Source organism: Leptonychotes weddellii, chromosome X, assembly GCF_054177405.1.
Source record: "Leptonychotes weddellii isolate Sample4059 chromosome X, ASM5417740v2, whole genome shotgun sequence".
Lineage (NCBI taxonomy): Eukaryota > Metazoa > Chordata > Mammalia > Carnivora > Phocidae > Leptonychotes > Leptonychotes weddellii.
Window position 1 is genome coordinate 91,268,407 of NC_138385.1, and position 21,107 is coordinate 91,289,513.

At 36.5% G+C, this 21,107-nt stretch overlaps 1 non-coding gene across 1 annotated transcript; it reads left to right on the forward strand.

The window, feature by feature from the left end:
- The first annotated feature begins 741 nt into the window (after positions 1 to 741).
- On the forward strand, positions 742 to 846 carry LOC115945050 (U6 spliceosomal RNA). The gene has a single exon (XR_004079533.1). It is a non-coding gene; the product is annotated as a U6 spliceosomal RNA (small nuclear RNA).
- The last annotated feature ends 20,261 nt before the right edge of the window (positions 847 to 21,107 follow it).

The following is a 21,107-nucleotide window of genomic DNA, read 5'->3' on the forward strand; positions in this document are numbered from 1 at the left end:
AGGACCTTTTAAGTGATAGGCAAGATAAGTCAGATACAACATTTAATAGCAAAAGAATAGAAGTAATGAAATAAGAAATCAGAAAGTTTGTGTTAAGCATTCAAATTATTATAGAATGAGTTTTCTATTGGACAAAATACAGATTAGCTTGTGGGTTTTTCTGAAAAATCTTTTTTTTTTTTTAAAGAGGGGGAGATAAATGGGGGAGGGGCAGAAGGAGAGAGAGAATCTTAAGCAGGCTCCATGCCCAGTGCAGAGCCGGTGCGGGGCTCGATCTTACAGCCTTGAGATCATGACCTGAGCTGAAATCAAGAGTCGGACGCTTAAGCAACTGAGCCACCCAGGTGCCCCCTGAAAGATCTTTTAACACATAATGATTAGGGCTAAGATATAATGGCTTAGAGAAGGGAAAACCTGGAGAAAAGGAATGGGTCAAAAGCATTTTGTAAAAAGCATATTTAAGAGAAAAAATTCTTGACGCTTGAATTTTTGGACCTGAGGATAAACTAGACATTTATCAGGATTGCTTCATTAAATTTGATTTCATTAATTTACAATTCTAAATTGTTAATCAAGAACTGACACTGAAAACCATCATGCTGTTTGCTTAAACTTAAACAGTGATATATGCTAATTATTTCTCACTGAAACTGGGGGGATAAGAGTAGTATAGATAAGTGAATTATAGTTTATTTTTACAATGGAATATCATACAGGAATGAGAATATTAAAAATTGCAAAGTGCCACTTTGGCAGCACATATACTAAGATTGGAATGATACAGAGAGATTAACGTGGTCCCTGCGCAAGGATTACGGGCAAATTCATGAAGTGTTCCCTATTTAAAAAAAAAACTACATCAAAAACTAATGATGTACTATATGTTGGCTAACTGAACATAATAATAAAAATAAAAAATAAAATAACCCCCCCAAAAATCTACTAATATTCAAAACAGTGAGTGAATCACATGAGAATAATATTTAATATAATAATTCAAATGCAAAAAAAGTGACACTGATTATGCATTATTTTTAGAGACAAGATAGGGGGAAAGCAAACAGCAGGATGGCATAGAGGGGGGCGTTCTCAAACCTATCAAAACCTGTTCCCTTTTTATAACAATTTTGTAGGCCCTCTTTATTACCCTGAAATGTAATTCATATATAATGTAATCTGCTTACATAGATAAATTTTTAAAAAGCAATAAAATATCCAAACTGTAATATAAAGGAGCAATAAAAGGAAAGTAGTTTCAATATGTTTTATTAAATATAATACATTATATAGAAATATGTAATTTATAATATGTTTCAATATACATTTAAGCATGACTGCACTTTAAAACATGATGTCCATTGCTTGGATCAATTATTATAATCAATGTGAATAGAACAGCTAAAGCTGCAGAGTGATACAAGTGTGTTGTATTGATGACTCAAATACATATGCAGCATTGCCTCAGGAATATTGGTTTCCTGAAAGGTAAACAACTCTTGGTAAAGTTTCAAACAAAGCTCAGGAAAAAAATACAGTCTTTCTTTAATTTATACAGTGGTTGCATTTCTAGAAAATTCAGTGCAAATTAACACCTTGCAAAAAACACTTTGTGTGCCATGGAGTTAGGTTCTAGGTATAAATACGTACAAATGGGATTTTCTTCTACAAGACTGGTAAGACATTAGAAACTTATGTGGACTATAGAATAGTTGTTGTATGTCAGTGTACTGCTCCTTGTAAGAAATCTATCATCCCTGGCTTACCAAATGTTTGTGTTATCTTCAATTCACTGTGAAAATTAAAAATCACCCCCAAGTTTCTAAAATACTCCTTAGTGGCAGTTCTGAGCCTCGTAAGTGTTGGTAGTCAACCACGTAAAAGATTTGTGTAAACTCTGACCTAATGTTCTCTGAAAACAGTTACATCTTTTTGAATCTCAGTTGAGAGAATGGGAGGGAATGGAACTAGGAGTGCAGAAAAGCTATTTTTCATTTTAAGGTGTAGACACTCTTACTGGAGAGTTTATCAATCATACAGCAGCTTCAAGGCTTTTTTCCTGCTAGCGCTTTTGAGGGATCTTGCTCAATATTCTTCTGGGGCTCACATCTCACTATTCTCAAGATTAGAGTTACCCTGATACAGTACAAAATTTTCTCCTTTTTTTGTGGCTCTTGATTAGGCCACCTAGTTCTTTAAGAAAATCAAGGCTGGGGGGCGCCTGGGTGGCTCAGTCGTTAAGCGTCTGCCTTCGGCTCGGGTCATGGTCCCAGGGTCCTGGGATCGAGTCCCACGTCGGGCTCCTTGCTCAACGAGGAGCCTGCTTCTCCCTCTGCCTGCAGCTTCCCCTGCTTGTGTTCCCTCTCTCGATGTGTCTCTCTCTGTCAAATAAATAAGTAAAATCTTTAAAAAAAAAAAAAAAGAAAATCAAGGCTGGGAAAACTCTCTGTGGTACTCATCTCCTCACACTACCTGATCCCCATCCATGCCCCAAACCCTAAGTATCTTCACTGGATCTCCAAGTCAGAGGCTCTTTCTCACCTTACACTGTTGGAGCACTAGGATGTCAGCCCAGGCTGTTGGACTAGGCTCTCTGAGTCTAGGCAGGGAGAAAGAATGACAAGATCATTGGAACTAAGAGTATGTTTCTAAAACCCAGATTCTCACTCTAACAGGAAGGTGAAAAACAAATGCCTTTAACATATTGGAGTGGTAGTAGTTGAATTTACTTTTTTCTCTTTATAGTGGTAAGCAAAAGTGATATATGGTATTATTTGCTTACAATTCTTCTTTCCCTCCCTGTCCTTGTCATGGATTCCTCATGTATAGAATATACTTCCTGTATGCACTAATGTTTGGCTTTGTCATATGATTTGCTTTAGTCAATAAAATGTGGGCAGAATTGAGAGTATGACAGTTTTCAGCTATAAGCTTTAAAGAAACATGGAAAGTTATTGCCAGCCCTCTTGTAAACCTGTCCTCTGCCATGGAAAAAAAATTAAATGTTTAATAGATGCTGGTTCCAGAATAAAGAAATGTGCAAAATAGACATGCAATCACTTATAGCTAGGAGCCAAGGCAATCAAGTCCATTTGACCAACAGCTGACCTGTAGACCTGTAAGAAAGAAATAAATATTTGTATTTATGTGGTTGTAAGCTACTGAGAATTGGAGGGGGAGCAGGGATAGGGAGAAGTCTTTGTTTGTTAAACAGCATTAATGTAGAAAACCTGACTAATACAGCAGACTAGTTTCATAGTAGGCACCTCACAACATCATGAAAAGACACCATACATTGAGTTGTGGTCAACAGCCAGATTTGCCCCTTGAAAAATAGGCTCTGACTTGGAGATTCAGTAAGGTCCTTAAGGTTTTTGTCAGGGGGTAGGTATCAGGTGGTAGGAAGAGACGAGTACCACTGAGTTTGCCTAATCTAGATTTTCTCAAGGAACTGGGTGGTCTATTAAAGAAAGCAAGAGTTGTATAACAAAAACATTTTGCACTGTATCAAGGGTAACTTTTATCTTGAAAATGGTGAGATCTGAGCCCCAGAAGACTATTAAGCAAGATCCTCAAAAGCATTAGCCCCTAAAACTTGAAGCTGCTGTATGGTTGAAACTCTCTCCAGGCTCTTTGCACTTTAAAATTCTTTCATTCAGTGGAATGAATGAAAAAGAACTCAAGGCAACGGATAGGGACATCCGGGTGGCTCAGTCAGTTAAGCGTCTGCCTTCGGCTCAGGTCATGATCCCGGGTCCTGGGATTCAGTCCCCCATCGGGCTCCTTGCTCAGCAGGGAGCCTGCTTCTCCCTCTGCCTGCCGCTCCCTCTGCTTGTGCATGCACGTGTGCTCTCTCTCTCTCTCCCCCTCTGAAAAATAATAAAATCTTTAAAAAAAAAAAGGCAGTTTGGTCTAAATTGTAATGGAGACTGTTTTGGAGAGCTGCTTCAAAGTTAATTAGCACTTAGAGACTTGGTAAGGAAACCTGAAAAGTTATATTGGAATTAGGGGCATCATTTACACAGCTGAAGGGAATGCTTGGATTGCCAATTGAAGTTACCATGGAGAACCTTATTAAATTAAGTCTAATGAAGGAGTGGGATGAAACATCATCAGCTTTACTTTCATCAACGTTTCAAATCTTGTAGGATCATAGAATATTTTCAAGCTGGAAGGGATCTTGGGATTTGGTCTAATGCTTTAATTTTTATGAGGAAATGGAGATGCAAACAGATTGAATTGGACTGCCCACACTCACATGGATAGTAGCAGATTTGACACTTGAGTCCAGGATCCTGAGTCTACTGCCCCTTTTCATCTTTTGTTCTTTGTCTTTTTTATTCTAAATTCTAATCACTGAATCAAATTATCTTGGAAAAGAAAAGAAAAAGAAAAAGAAAAAAATTTCTCTTAAAACTGCTGCCTAATCTTTTCCTCAAAAGCTTGATATTTTGCTGAGAAACCATGGACAATTAATTCAGACCCTTAGCTTCTTTCTACTCCAACATGGTGTTTGAAGATATTTTTCTTTCTGCTACTACTTCTTGAAAATTATAGTACTTCAAAGCCTTATGTACATTTTACTTCATAGAGGAGGTGTTGGCAAAACACAAGTGGCAACATGAGTGGTTTTTAAAGTCCTAAGGATATATACCAATAAAAATACCGATCTCTGTTTAAGGGAGGATAAAGAAGGCCTAGATTGCTTCCTCCTTGCTCTCAGTGAGTTCTGTGTAGCCTCTTTTTAATGAAAAATTTTTTGAGGTAATTGTATGTCACATGCAGTTGTAAGAATAGCACAGAGCAATCCAGTGTACTCTTTACCCAAGTTCCCCAAATGGTAACATCTTGAAAAGCTATAGTACAATATCACAGAGGTTATTGAGATAACCACCAATCTAATTCAGATTTCCCCAGTTTTACAAGCATTCTTGTGTATGTGTGTGTGTGTGTGTGTGTGCGCGCGCATTTAGTTCAATATAATTTTATCACACGTACTCATGTACCACTACTTAAGTCAAGAAAAAAAAAGTTTGGTCACTACAAGGATCCCACCCAGTCTCCATCCTAATACCTAATTTGTTCTCTATTTCTATAATTTTGCCATTTCAAAATGTTATTAATTGAATTATGTAGCATGTAACATTTTAGGATTGGCTTTTTTTTTATTCAGCATGATTCCCTAGAAATTCATCCAAGTTGTTTTGTGTACCAGTAGTTCATTCCTTCTTACTGAAGATTAGTATTTTGTTGCATGGATATACAATAGTTTGTTTAATCACTTAACCTGTTGAAAGACATCTTCATTGTTGCCAATTGTTGGTTATTATGAATAAAGCTGCTATGAACATTTGGGTATAGCTTTTTGTGTGAACAAAATTTTTATTTTTCTGAGGTAAATACCCAAGAGTGCAATGGCTGGCTTGTATGGTAATCACATGTTTAGTTTTTAAAGAAATTGCCAAACTATTTTCTAGAGTGGTTGTATCATTTTACATTTACACCAGCAATGTGTGAGTGAGTAATATTTTCTCCACATCCTCACAGCATTTGGTGTTGTCACTGTTTTTTAGTCATTCTAATGGGTATATGGTAATACTTCATTATGGTTTTAATGAGCATGTCCCCGTTTATCATTGATGTTGAACATTTTTTCATGGATGTGATGTGATGTGGGTTTCTGGATAAATTTATTAAGTTTCTACTTTTATGGATTGTGTTTTTGGTGTCAAATATGAGAACTCTTTGCCTAGCCCGATACCCTGAAAATTTTTTTTGTGTTTCCCTGAAAGTTTTATGTTTTACATTTTTAAAAAATATATTTATTTGACAGAGAGAGAGAGAGAGCACAAGCAGGGGAAGCAGTAGAGGGAGAGGGAGAAGCAGGCTCTCCACTGAGCAGGGAACCCATCACCGGGCTCGATCCCAGGACCCCGGGATCATGACCTGAGCTAAAGGCAGATGCTTAACTGAATGAGCCACCCAGGTGCCCCTACATTTTACATTTAAGTACATTATCAATTTTGAGTTATGTTTTTATACTGAGGACTAATTAAATCAAGGGTTTCTTTCCCTCATTTGTGTCCAGTTGCTCCAGTATCATTTATTGAAAAAGCTATCTTTCCTCTTTTGAATTGCTTTGCTTATGTACCTTTGTAAAAAAAAATTAAACATACTGATTTGGGACTTTTTTTTTCTAGTTTCTCTATTCTGTTACATTGATCTGTGTGTCTATCCTAATGCTCATATCAAATTTTTTGATTATGTATCTATATAGTAAACTTAATATTAGGTAGAGTGATTCTTCCCACTTTATTCTTCTTTTTCAAGATTAAGTATTCTACAGCCTGCATTTTTATATCAATTTTAGAATAATTTGTATCTACAAATTATTGCTGGAATTTTGATAGGAATTACATATTAAACCTAAAAATTAATTTGGGGAAAATTGACATGTTTGCTATGTTGACTCCTCTAACATACGAACAGGATATGTCTTTCAATTTATTTAGATCATTTTTGTATTTTGTGACCTTTCCAAACTCATTTTTTTTTAAGATTTTATTTATTTATTCATGAGAGACAGAGAGAGGCAGAGGCAGAGGGAGAAGCAGGCTTCCCGCCGAGCAGGGAACCCTATGGGGGACTCGATCCCAGGACCCTGGGACCATGACCTGAGCCGAAGGCAGACGCTTAACCGACTGAGCCACCCAGGCGTCCCCCGAACTCATTTATTAATTCTAGGAGCTTTTTGGTGATTTCTTGGGTTTTCCTACATAGGTAATCATGTCATCCACAAATAGGGACATTTTTATTTTCTCCTTTCTAAACTGTATGCTTATTATTATTATTATTATTATTTCGTCTTATTGCAGTGGCTCTAACTTCAAGTATTTTGAATAAGAGTGGTGAGAACAGACATTATTCCCTTTTTGCCAGTCTCAGAGAGAAAGCATCCAGCCTTTCTCCATGAAGTGTGATGTTAGCTGTAGTTATTGTGTAGATGCTCCTTTACAAGTTGAGGTAATTTCCCTCTACTCCTAAATTGCCGAGAATTTTTATTATGAATGAGTATTGGATGTTGTCAAATGCTTTTTCCCCTGTAACAATTGATATGATCATATTATTTTTTTCTTTAGTCTGTTTATACAGTGGATTATGTTGATTTTCAAATGTTAAGCCACCCTTCCATAACTGGAACAAATTCTACTTGGTCATGGTACATAAATCTTTGTATACATTTTTGGATTTGATTTGCTAATAGTGTTGAAAATTTTATATGTAAGTTCATAAGAGATGTTCTTCTGTAACTTTTTTTTTGTACTGTCTTATATTTGTTTTTGTATAAGAGTGATAGTGGTATCACAGAATGAATTGGGAAGTGTCCCCTCTTTTGTTATCTGGAAGAGTTTGTGTAAAATTGATGTTAAATCTCTTTAGTATTTCTCACAATTCTCCTGTGCAACTATCTGGGCCCAGAGATTTCTTTTTCAGGATCTTCTAAATTATAGATTCAGTTTCCTGAATAGGACAATTCAGATTATCTATTTCATCTTAATTGAGTTTTGGTAGGAATTGATTCCTTTCTTCTAAGTTGTCACATTCATGAGCATGAAGTTGTTCATATTTCTATGAATTTCCTATGGTTGCCATAATAAAGTATTACAAACTGGGTGACTTAGAAAAACAGAAATTTATTGTCTTTTACTGGATGCTATAAGTCTAAAATCAAGGTATGGGCAGGGCCTTGCTCCCTCTGAGACCTGTAGGAGAGAGATCCTTCCTTGATCCTTCCTGCCGAAGGAAGTAGCCCCAGTTGTTCCTTGGCTTGTGGCAGCATAATTCCAGCCTCTGACTTCATCTTCACATGGCATTTTCCCTGTGCCTCTTCACATTGTCCTCTGTCTTTGTGTATCTCTCTGTGTCCAAATTTGTCCTTTTTATAAGGACATCATTCATATAGGATTAGAGCCCATCACAATGAACCTATCTTAGTTGATTACCTCTGTAAGGATCCTATTTCCAAAAAAGGTCTCATTCTGAGACACTAGGGTTAGGACTTCAACATATCTTTTTGGGGGGTGCACAGTGTAACTCATAATAGTATTATGCACTTATTATTCTAATGGCTTCATGATCTCTACTGGTAGCCTCTCTTTTATTCGTGATATTGATGATTGTCAGCCTTTTTTGTCAGTCTTCCTAGAGGTTTATCAGTTTTTATTTTTTCAAAGAATCAGCTCTTTGTTTTATTAATTTTCTCTTTTGTTTCCTATTTTTAACTTCATTATTTTCTCCTCTTTTGTTTATTATTTGTTCCTTTGGGTTGCATTGGGTTTATTTTTTCTAATAATAGAATAGCTTTTTTATTATTAACACTTTATTTTTTCTTCAAATTTTTATTTAAATTCTAGTTAGTTAACATATAGTGTAGTATTGGTTTCAGAAGTAGATTTTTGTGATTCATCACTTACATATAACACCCAGTGCTCAACAAAACAAGTGCCCTCCTTAACACCCATCAACCATTTAGCCCACCCCCCCCACCCACCTCTCCTCCATCAACCCTCAGTTTGTTCTTTATAATTAAGAGTTTCTTATGGTTTGCCTCCCTCTCTTTTTTCCCCCCTTTCTCTGTTCATTGTTTTGCTTCTTAAATTCCACATATGAGTGAAATCATATGGTATTTCTCTTTCTCTGACTTACTTCGCTTAGCTTAATACACTCTAGCGCCATCCACATTGTTGCAAAGATTTCATTCTTTTTGATGGCTGAGTGATATTCCATTGTGTATATATACCACATCTTCTTTATCCATTCATCAGTCAGTAGACATTTGGGCTCTTTGCATAATTTGGCTATTGTTGATAATGCTGCTATAAACATCAGGGTGCATGTGCCCCTTCAAATCTGTATTTTTGTATCCTCTGGGTAAATACCTAGTTGTGCAATTGCTGGGTTGTAGGATAGTTCTATTTTTAACATTGTGAGGAACCTCCATACTGTTTTCCCGAGTAGCTGCACCAGTTTGGATTACATTGGGTTTAGATTGCTCTTACTTTTTTAGTTTCTTGCAGGGGAATTTAGATTAATTGATTTGCCACTTTTCCTCATTTCTATCATAAGCATTTCATACTATAACTTTCCTTCCCAGCACTACTTTATTTTTTAATTTTTTTTAAAGATTTTATTTATTCATTTGACAGAGAGAGACACAGCGAGGGAGGGAACACAAGCAGGGGGAGTGGGAGAGGGAGAAGCAGGCTTCCCATGGAACAGGGAGCCCGATGCGTGGCTCAATCCTAGGACCCCGGGATCATTACCTGAGCTGAAAGCAGATGCTTAATGACTGAGCACCCAGGCAACCCCCTCCCAGCACTACTTTAGCTGCATCCCACATATTTTGATATGTTGTGTTTTCATTTTAATTAAGTTTTATCTATTTTTAAGTATTTTTGGAATTCCTCTTTGACCCATGGATTATTTCAAAGTGTGTTGTTTAATTTCTATATATTTAGATATTTTCCTGTTGTCTTTCTGTTATCTAGTTTGATTCTGATATGGTGGGAGAACAGTCTGTATGATTTCACTTCTTTGAAATTGGTTGAGGGTTGTTTTTCCACCCAGGATATACTGTATCTGCTGAATGTTACATGGGTGCTTGAAAAAATTGAGTATTCTGCTCTTGTTGGATGGAATATTCTATATATGTCAATCAGATCCTGTTGATTGAATATATTGTATAGATTTTCTACATACTTGATTATTTTCTATACTAGTTCTATCTGTTGTTGAAAGGGTGGTTTTGATGTACCCAACTATAATTTTGGATTTGTCTGTTTTTCTTTTCAGGTCTATTAGTTTTGCTTTATATATTATGAGGCTTTTTTTGTTTGGTATGTACACATTTAGTTTCATTTTATCTTGCTGGTATATTAATCAATTTGTCATTATGTAGTATTCCTCTTTCTCTTTTGTAGTTTTGTTTGCTTTGAAGTCTACTTTACCTGATACGCATATCGCCACTTCTGCTTGTTTTTGATATTTGCATGGTATATCTTTTTCCATCTTTTTACTTTCAACCCACCTGTCTTGTTGAATTTGGAGTCAGTTTCTTATAAATAACATATAGTTGGGTCATGTCAATCTGTCTTTTGGTCAATTTATTTAGACCATGTACATTTAAGGTAATTATTGATATTTTAGAGCTTAAGTATTATTTTATTATTTTTTTCTGTTTGTTTTTACTAGTTTTTGCTTTGTTTCTCTTTTCTACCTTCCTGTGGGTTACTTGAATATTTCTTAGAATTTCATCTTGATTTATTTATAGCATTTTTCAATGTATATATTTTAATTTTTATAACAATTTATCTACTGGTATTAATATTAATAATTAATTAATATTAATATTTTATCACTTCTAGTGAACTATGAGAGAGCGCCAAATCCTAACCACTAGACCACCAGGGAGCGTCTCTAGTGAACTATGAAACCATACTTCCATTTATTGTTCCATTTACCATTCCATTTACTCTCTCCACTTTTAAATACCATTGTCTTGAGCATCAGATGGTATTATAATTTTTGTTTTTATTATCATATATGATTTATAAAATGCATGCAAAGCATAATCTATTTTATATAACCATATTTTTGCTCTTTCCATTTTTATTTCTTCCTGATGCTCTAATATTCCTTCTTTTATAATTTCCTTTTTGTTTGAAACAATTTCTTTAGCCATTCTTTAAGGATAGATTTACTAATGAGAAATCCTTTTAGTTTTCCTTCATCTGAGAATATTTGTATTTCCCCTTTATTCCTGAAGGCTACTTACACAATATAGAATTTGAAGTTGACAGTTCTTTTCTATTATCTGTGGAAAATGTCTGCCACTTCCTTTTGGCTTTTATGGTTCCAGATTTGAATTTTAATTGATTTTAAATAGTGGTCCTATATAGGTAATTTGTTGTTTTTTTGTGTATGTTTTCAAGAGACTTTTTCTTTGTCTCTAGTTTCTAGAAGTTTAAACATGATGTATCTTTGTGTAGATATTTTTGGATTCATCCTTCTTGGGTATTACTGAATTTCTTAAGTCTATAGCTTTGTGTCTTTTACCATAATGGGAAAATTTTCAGCCATTATTTTTTCTTACAATCTTTCAGTGCCATTCTTTTTCTTTTCCTTTTCTGTCACTCTGATAATAACAATCTTGAATCTTTTGTCATTGTCTCACAGGTCTCTGATGTTCTGTTTATTTTTCTGTTTTCAGATTAGGTAAATTCTATTGATCTGACCTCATGTTCACTGATTTTATTCTATGTCATTCAACTTTACTATTAAGCCCACCCAAAAAGGTTTGTAAAAAAAATTTTGTTGCATTGATTAGTTCTTTATGTATATTTGGTTATTTATAACTTTTGGTTCTTGGCTGAGATTTTCCTTTTTTTTTTCATTTTTTAAAAGAGAAATTATAATTGATTGTTGAAGCTTTTTTGATGGCTGCTTTAACATCTTTCTCTGATAATTCCAACATCTGACTCATCCTGGTGTTGGTATTAGTTGACTGTCTTTTCTCATTTAAGTTGTGATTTATTCTTGGAATTACGGGTGGTTTTTTTACACTATGCTGCACATTTTGTTATTATGTTCAGAAACTCAGAATCCTATTTAAATCTTTTATGTTAGTAGGCACTCATCCTCTTTAGGTTTGGCACACAGGTCTTGGTCTGCTTTTGTGGTGTGCAGTTCCAATGGCAGTTTAATTTTCAGAGCTTTTGTAGTTACTTGATCTGCTCAGTTTATCTAGTACCACTGAGACTCCCACTGGTCTTTGCTGCTGCCTGAGAAGATGGGATTTCCTAAGGTTGGCCTGTTCAGTTTCTCTCTCTTTTTTTTTTTAATGTTTTATTTATTTATTCATGAAAGTCAGAGAGAGAGAGAGAGAGAGAGGCAGAGGGAGAAGCAGGCTCCCCGCCTAGCAGGGAGCCTGATGCGGGACTCGATCCCAGGACCCTGAGATCATGACCTGAGCCGAAGGCAGACGCTTAACCATCTGAGCCACCCAGGCGCCCCTGTTCAGTTTCTCTTGACGGGAGAAGAAAATCAGTCTCAAGCTTGTGGGGATAAAGAGGCTTCCCAGCTTGGGCTGCTTTTTGTGGCATAATCTCTGTTGGTATTGCCTGACTGGCTTAATAAAGTTTTAAAGCCTTTGAAACTTATTTCATTCACCCTTTCATTAATTAATTAATTTGTTCAGCAAAGAAATACTTATGAGGCATTCACTATAAGCTTGTCTCTGGAATATTTGTAGTTCTCCAGTTGTTGACAGATAATAATTTTTATGTATTGAAGTGGTTGTGAGAATATAAGACCTGAATTGACTTTAATCAGAATTTAACTAAAACTCAGGGAAAAAAGGTCTTACTTTACTTTTTAGAGGTGTAGTTAAGTGAGAAGTGTAATAAGGAAACACTTGACTCAAGATATTCCTCAATTGTATGTTTTGGACTCCTTGTTTTATACTATCTAAGTATTGATTTGTCTTTTAATGCATAGTATTATGGCAAATCCTACTCAGCTTTTAAGACTATATTTAGCCTTTTACAATTCCTGCTGGGTTGGATTTGTTGTCTTACTGTGCATTTGGTACTATTGCAAAAATGGCCCCATTTGTCTACTCCTCCCTGCATCCACATCTTTTGCACTGTTATTTTGCTTCTCCTTTCATCAAGAGGTGGAGCCCATTATAATTATCCCTTAAATCTGAGCTGGCCTTGTGACTTGCCTTGGCCGACAAGATACAGTGCGCCAGTTTAAAGCTTTGGTCTTAGGAGCCCTTATCTACTTCCTGTTCTTTTCTTCTCTACCCTTTCCGTGAGAACTATCTTAGGCTAGGCTGCTAGGAGATGACTGAATACAGGGAGCAGAGCTAAGTGGTTCCCACTAAGACTTTCATAGGCCATAAACAGCTGGCCTGCAAGTTGACTTTATGTCTATCTCATTCTTTAGACAGGAGCTTTTGGAGAGTTGGGACTGTTCATTTCAGTATTCTTTGAGGCTGGGAAAGTGCTAAGTTCATGATAAGTAGTTAGCAAAATGCTAATAAAAAGGATAAATAAACAAATGATCAGCAGTGATGAGATGAAGACCAAAAGGAGGCAAAAACAAATCTGTTGTTGCACAATGACAATTTATTGCCCATATAAGACTAATTTTTATTGGCCAAAAGTAATACTAAAATATGTGATTAAACTGCAGGACTACTTAAAGTGAATAGAAGTTGGAGTGCTTGGGTGGCTCAATCAGTTAAGTGTCTGCCTTCAGCTCAGATTGTGATCTCGGGGTCCTGGGACCAAGCCCAGTGTGGGGCTCCCTGCTCAGTGGGGAATCTGCTTCTCCCTCTTCCTCTGCCCTTCCCCGCTGCTTTTGTTTTCCCTATCTCAAATAAATAAATAAAATCTTTAAAATAAATAAAAGTTTTTCAACTAGATTGAATTAGTATATGGTTCTTCTTTGGAAAGACTTAATTAGAATTAAGGAAAGACCACCTCTTGTTCCTCCAAAGAATGTGTTATCTTCCTTAAGAAATACCTGAGAAGTGGAAGAAGAAAAAGAAAAGGTATCATTTAGCCTTGATTTAATGAAAAACTTTTGATTGAAAAATTCTTTTAAACTCAATATTTTGCTTTTTTGTTTGTTTATTTTTAAAATGTGCAATAATTAATCTTGGCAATATCCCTGTAAATGGCAAACGTTATTACCCAAACTGCACAGCCAAGCAAGGTATTTAAGCACAAATAAGAATTCTTAGTAATACAAAGACTATTTAGAAAGGAGGGCTTTTGATGCTTTGCTATGATATGAAAAAAGATGGAAGATGGTGTCACTTTTCTTAGAAAATTGTCAGTGGACACTCACTCCACTCTGTTTTTGTTATGACAGGACTTAATTTCCTACTGACATTTTTATCAGAGATAGTTCTGGATCATTTCAGGAGTAGAGGATTATAATTTGGTGGGTGGCTGCAAAGGCCTTTTTACTGCAGTGAAAGAGAAAGTGTAATAGGGAGTAATACTAATAAAGGTTTTAGGAATAATCAAGAGATAGAAAAACCAGAGAGCAAATCTTTTTTCATCATATCTCTTTTCCACGTGTTCCATTACCTCCATATTTATTGTGTTCTCAGAAATGTAGTGCTACACATGTAATTAAGAATGGGTTCTATGTATGCTCTCTACTTGCAAGTCTGTGGTTGCTACCATGGCAACAGCAAAGGAACCAACAGAAGAGGCACTCTCTGATTAATGTAATTACACAGCAAGCTGTATTATACCCTTAAATACCATTTATTTCTGCATGAAGAAGACATTAAAATGGGTATTATGTTCAGCAAGTTAACATTCCTCCATTCTTTAGGATCATGTGATTTTTATGTCATGATTAAGATAATGTTTATCTTGTTCATTCAAGATCATAACCTAGGAATAGCTATGTTGTATTTTAATTCAATTCAATTCCTCAGAATAATTGTTGGTTGCCAACTATGGGGCAGGAGCTATTTAGGCCTACAAATATTACAACCATGTTTATGGTATGATCCCTGCTCTTGAAGATCTTACAGTCTAATAGACCTAGATTATTACCAAACAAATATGATTTTTTATTTTTTATTTATTTTTTATTTTTTTAAGATTTTATTTATTTATTTGAGACAGAGAGAATGAGAGACAGAGAGAATGAGAGGGAGGAGGGTCAGAGGGAGAAGCAGACTCCCTGCCGAGCAGGGAGCCCGATGCAGGACTCGATCCCGGGACTCCAGGATCATGACCTGAGCCGAAGGCAGTCACCCAACCAACTGAGCCACCCAGGCGCCCACAAATATGATTTTTTAAAGTCTAGAATGGTGTAATAGACTGCAAGAACACTATTAATCCTTGTGAGTTGTCAGGGTATATTGTATTAGCCAGGGTCTCTCCTAGAAACAGATAACATTCAGATTGGGTAATCTGAAAAGAGTTTAATAAAGGTACTATTTACAAGTTGTGGGCAGGGTACAGGGAAACCACAAGGTGAGTGGAATTCCTCAGGAGATGGTCACAACAAGGTGCTATCACCACTGAAGGGATAAGGGAAAAGAACAGTAACTGGAACCTGGAGAGAAAGATGAATTGATAGAAATTGTGAGTTTTAGTTGAGGACATGGCCACCCATAGTGACCTCACAAGGAGTCAAAGAAATAAATATCCAGGCCTTTCTCTTTTACTGCCTTCTGATCTTCTGCTGGTGCTCTTCCCATTGTCTGAACCTAACAGGAGGCCAGAGGGTGAGGAAACCCATTGATGTAATTTATATAGGTCAGTCTCCCAGAATATAAAGCATGTGGAGAATAGTGGAGAGTGAATTGTGGGAAGCAACTGGGGAAGGGAAATCGAGGTGATCCTGAACATATAAAGATATATATGCATACTCACTAAAGGCACACACACATACACCCATATACACATACCTCAGATACACATGTCTATATAGTCAAACTCATATCTGCATGTAGTGTCTATATTCTCTCTTATTTTTGCTGAGCATGTCTCTGGACATTTTAATATTCATAGAAGACCAGACCCATGAGGTCTGAGACCATTTCTGTCTCTAGCATCATGTAGTAGAGGCTGAATTAACTTTTGAATGAAGATGACATTTTAATAAATGTGACCCCATGCATCATTTTTCTCTCCAAATGGCATATGGACTGAATTACTTACAGATTAAGTGGTTATCACCAAACCTTTCTAGACCACATTCCCCACAAGAGTATGCTACTATGGGAAGAAACCTGAAATAGGAGTTAAGAGATAGTCATTCGGCAAACAATTTTGAACATGTATTGAGTTTCTGAGTTTGCTTCATTGGCTCAGCTGAAGGGAGGCACCAGCATGAGATTATAGGACATGAAGAGAGAGGTTGGGATAGCTCTTCCCTGTTCCACCCTGCTTCATGCCTCGGTTCTGGCTGTGGTTGGGTCTCTCCATGACTACAGCTTCCATTGGGTGTCTTCTCCTTCATAGTTCCAGCTCTTACTGGTTTGTGTGACACTATGTACCTCCCTTTCCCTTTCAGTCCCAGAGTTGGTATTGGTTTCCAGCTATGACTCATCTTTGGGTGTCTCAACCTTTCTTGTTGTTTCCCTTTACTCATACATCTATGAGTAGTCCTTTATTAAAATCTCCTCATTGAATCATCTGAGTAGAATTCTATTTCCTGTGAGAACCTGAACTGATCCACTTCTTCATTAAAATTGCTAAAAACTACCAAGCAGCTGAAAAGTAGATATGAGTGACTATATTCCTAATATTGTGATGGAAACAGTATGACAGGAAATGAGCCTTTTTTCCTGTCCATAGTCCTGGGTCTTAGTACCAAGAAAATGAATTTTCCTTCCTCTGTAATATTTATAATAGTAACACAAACACAGCTGACTTCTCTGGTTCCTGGGATATCAAGGATGTCATAAACTATTTCTCTGTACTCTTTTTTTTAAAAGATTTTATTTATTTGAGAGATAAAGAGAGAGAGCATGTGCAAGGGGAGGGGCAGAGGGAGAGGGTGAAGCAGATTCCTTGCTGAGCGGGGAGCCCGATGCAGGCCTCGATCCCAGGACCCTGAAATCATGACTTGAGCCGAAGGCAGACACTTAACTGACTGAGTCACCCAGGCGCCCTATTCCTCTGTACTCTTAATAAAGACTCAGAATGTGAGTAATGTGTGACCAATTAACTTTGCTCATTATGTATGCTTTAGTAACACAATAAATGAATAAAAAAGAAAATGTTTGTAGTACTTAGTTCCAGGTAAGATATTGGTATTTCATAGAAATAAAAAATGAAGCTACTCTTAGAGAGTAATTCCTCTCAAAGGCAAGTTGTTTTTCCTAGAGCATCAAGCATAGCTCCCATGTAATCTTTCACTTTGATTAAATCTGTTTTTTAATTTTATTTTATTATGTTATGTTAATCACCATACATTACATCATCAGTTTTTGATGTAGTGTTCCATGATTCATTGTTTGCGTATAACACCCAGTGCTCCGTTCAATACGTGCCCTCTTTAATACCCATCACCAGGCTCACCCATCCCCCCACCTCCTCCCCTCTAGAACCCTTAGTTTGTTTCTCAGAGTCCATAGTCTCTCATAGTTCGTCTCCCCCACCGATTTCCCACCCTTCATTTTTCCCTTTTTTAATTCCATGGTGGTGATATGTATAGTATTCTTTCACTCTTGTTTCCCCAGAGAAGAAATCCTTTAAAATTTGTTGATCTATGTGTGAGTCCCAGTGTTAGTAAATTAGGTTGGCCTCAATGAAATGGACTTGTTTTCATAAGGTTGACATCAGTGTTAAACTAACCAGCTAATGGGGTTGTTGTCTCTATCAAGACAGTGACTTTATTATCAACTTCTCCTCATACTCTTGCCTCATTAGAAGAGGAAAAATTAAATCCTCAAATAGTGGTTATACAGTTAGTTAGTGGGCGAGCAAGGGCAGTGACTCAGGCTCAGACTAATAGCTCAACATCCTCTCCTGTACCTAGAATCGCCTCAGAAGCCAGACGCTCAGAACCCAATCATTTTACCCTACAATCCCATCCCATTGCTTGACTAACCTCTTTTAGAATGCTTCTTGAAATATTCCATTCACTTCCCTGAGAGGCTATTATATATCTCTGTGGCTCTGTCTTACATTGATTCAGATCTGTTTTCTTTAAGCTTTCACCCATTGGCGTACATTCTGACCCTTGGGGTAATAAAGAACAAGTCAAATCCAGCTTCCATGTGATACCTCTTTAGATACTTGAATTTAGTTATCAAATGTGTCTTGTCCCCACATCCTTCTCTAGAGCTTAATAGCTAGTTCTTTAAAATGTTTCTTATGTGGTATGGTTTTGGATATCTTGACCTCCAGTCTGTTTGTCTCTGTCTCCAACCTCAAAGTGTGTCTCCTGGCTTTGTTAGCTGTGGCTGTGAGTGTGCTGCTATTTCTGTGTTTTACTGGGGGGAGGCACTGTTTCAACAGTGAATGGTAATGTTTCACACTGTAATTTATATAATGCTAGAAGAAAAGGCAATGACACTGAATGGAGAAGGTAAATGCAAAAAGAATTAAGGATCCTAGGGACAAATTACTATTATGACCTCGTGTATCCTATTTCCAGTACTGAGATTGAATATACATATATCCAGAATAGAAGGCAGGGATGTCAACAGGATAGTTTATGGTTTTTCTGTCTGTCATCTGACTCTTTCATGAATTATAACATCCATTAAGATGACTGTAAATATGAAACAAATGAAAAAAAAAAACAACTGAGCTAAAACAGGCAATGATCAGACCACAATTTCTTTTTTTTTTTTTTAAAGATTTTATTTATTTATTTGAGACAGACAGAATGAGAGAGAGAGAGCACATGAGAGGGGGGAGGGTCAGAGGGAGAAGCAGGCTCCCTGCCGAGCAGGGAGCCCGATGCGGGACTCGATCCAGGGACTCCAGGATCATGACCTGAGCCGAAGGCAGTCGCTTAACCAACTGAGCCACCCAGGCGCCCCAGACCACAATTTCTAAAGTTTCCTGAGCACAGTCCTATAATGAGTTCACAGGAAGAACACAACTGGTAAAGGGCAGCAAGATACTCAGTTCAAATAAAGCTACTGAATTTTTTCAGATGATAGATTATTATATTACACTAATGACCTTTTGCCCTTGCTTTTCTTATAGTTTTACTTGATAGTTATGTAATAGTTTTGCCTGGTTTTGAACTTTTAATAACTAGAATCATATTGTATGATATCTTTTGCTACTTCCTTCACCCTCTGGTTATTATGTTTTGGAGATTCATCTATGTTGTGATGTGTAACTGTAGCTGATTCATTCTTACTGCTCTGTAGTATTCCATTTTATTCATGCACTTTATTTTGTTTATTCACTTTGCAATTGAAGAACATTTGGGTTGTTTAACTTTTTGGTGATATAAGAGCACATTTGCTGCTCTAAACTTGTACATATCCCCTGATGCTCATGTGCGATAGTTTCTCTAGATTAGTCCCTTTATTTACTTTATAATTTTTAATTTTTTATGTTGAAAAATTTCAAACCTATAGAAAGATTGCAAGAATAAATTAATCTGTATTTTAATTGTTATATTTGCTGAATGATTTGTAAGGAAATTATAGACATGCTATCTCTTCACCCCCTAAGTACTTCAGCATGTGTCTCCCAGGAATAAGACATTTTTTTACATAACAACAATATAATTATTCAACTGGGGACCTTTATCTTTGATACAATAGTATTATCTTAAACAGGCATACCTTATTTTATTGTGCTTCACAGATACTGCAGTTTTTTTACACATTGACGATTTGTGGCAACCCTGTGTCAAGGAACTCTATTGGTGCCATTTTTTAAACAGCACTTGCTTATTTCATGTCTGTATGTAACATTTTGGTAACTTTTGTAATATTTCATACTTTTTCATTATTATTACATTTGTTCTGGTGATCAGTGATCAGTAATCTTTGATGTTACTATTATAATTGTTTTTGGGCACCTCGAACTGTGCTCATGTATAAGACGGTGGACTTAATTGATAAATGTTTTGTGTGTTCTGACTGCTCCCCTGATCAGCCATTCCCCTGTCTCTCTTCTTCTTGGGCTTCCCTATTCCCTGAAACACACCAATATTGAAATCAGGCCAATTCATGGAACACTACATCGAAAACTAATGATGTACTGTATGGTGACCAATATAACACACACACACACACACACTCACAAAAGAAATCAGGCCAATTAATGACCCTACAATGGCCTGTAAGTGTTCAAGTGAAAGGAGGAGTTACACATCTTTCACTTAAATCAAAAGCTAGAGATGATTAAGCTCAGTGAGGAAGGCATGTCAAAAGCCAATTCTATGAAGGCTGAGAGAGGGGAAGAAGCTGCAGAAGAAAAGTTTGAAGCAAGCAAAGGTTGATTCATGAGGTTTAAGGAAAGAAGCCATCTCTATAATATTAAAGTGCAAGATGAAATAGCAAGTGCTGATCTAAAAGCTGCAGCAAGTGATCCAGAAAATCTAGTTAGGGTAACTAATGAAGGTGGCTACACTAAACAGTTTTTCAGTGTAAATCAAACAGCCTTCTATTGGAAGAGGATATCACCTAGGACTTTCTTAGGAGAAGTCAGTGCCTGGCTGCAAAGTTTCAAAGGACAGACTGACTCTTGTTAGGGGCCAATACAGCTGGTGAGTTTAAGTTGAAGCCAGTGCTCATTTACCATTTTGAAAATCCTCGGGCCCTTATGAATTATGTTAAATCTACTCTGACTGTGGTCTATAAATGGAACAACAAAACCTGGTTGGCAACCCATCAGTTTACAACATAATTTACTGAATATTTTAAGCCCATTGTTGAGACCTACTGTTCAGAAAAAAAAAAATTCTTTCAAAATATTACTGCTTATTGACAGTGCACCTGGTCACACAAGAGCTGTGGTGGAGATGGACAATGAGATTAATGTTGTTTTCATGCCTGCTAGCACAACTTTCATCCTGAAGCTCATGAATCAAGGAGTCATTTTGACTTTCAAGTCTTATTATTTAAGAAATATGTTTCATAAGGCTATAGATGCCATAGGTTTTGATTCCTCTAATGGATCTGGGCAAAGTTAATTAAAAACCTTCTGGGAAGGACTCACCATTCTAGATGTCATTAAGAACATTCATGATTCATGAGAAGAGGTCAAAATATCAACATGAACAGGAGTTTGAAAGAAGTTGATTCCAAGCCTCATTGGTTCAAGACTTCAGTGGAGGAGTGACTACAGATGTGGTAGAAATATCAAGACAACTAGAATTAGTAATGGAGCTACTAATTGCTGTAATCTCATGATAAAACTTTAATGGATAATGAATTACTTCTTATGGATGAGCAGAGAAGGTGGTTTCTTGAGATGGAGTCTACTCCTGGCAAAGACATTGTGAAGACTGTTGAAATGACAACCAAGAATTAGATTACATAAATTTAATTGATAAAGCAGCAGCAGGGTTTGAGAGGACTGACTCCAATT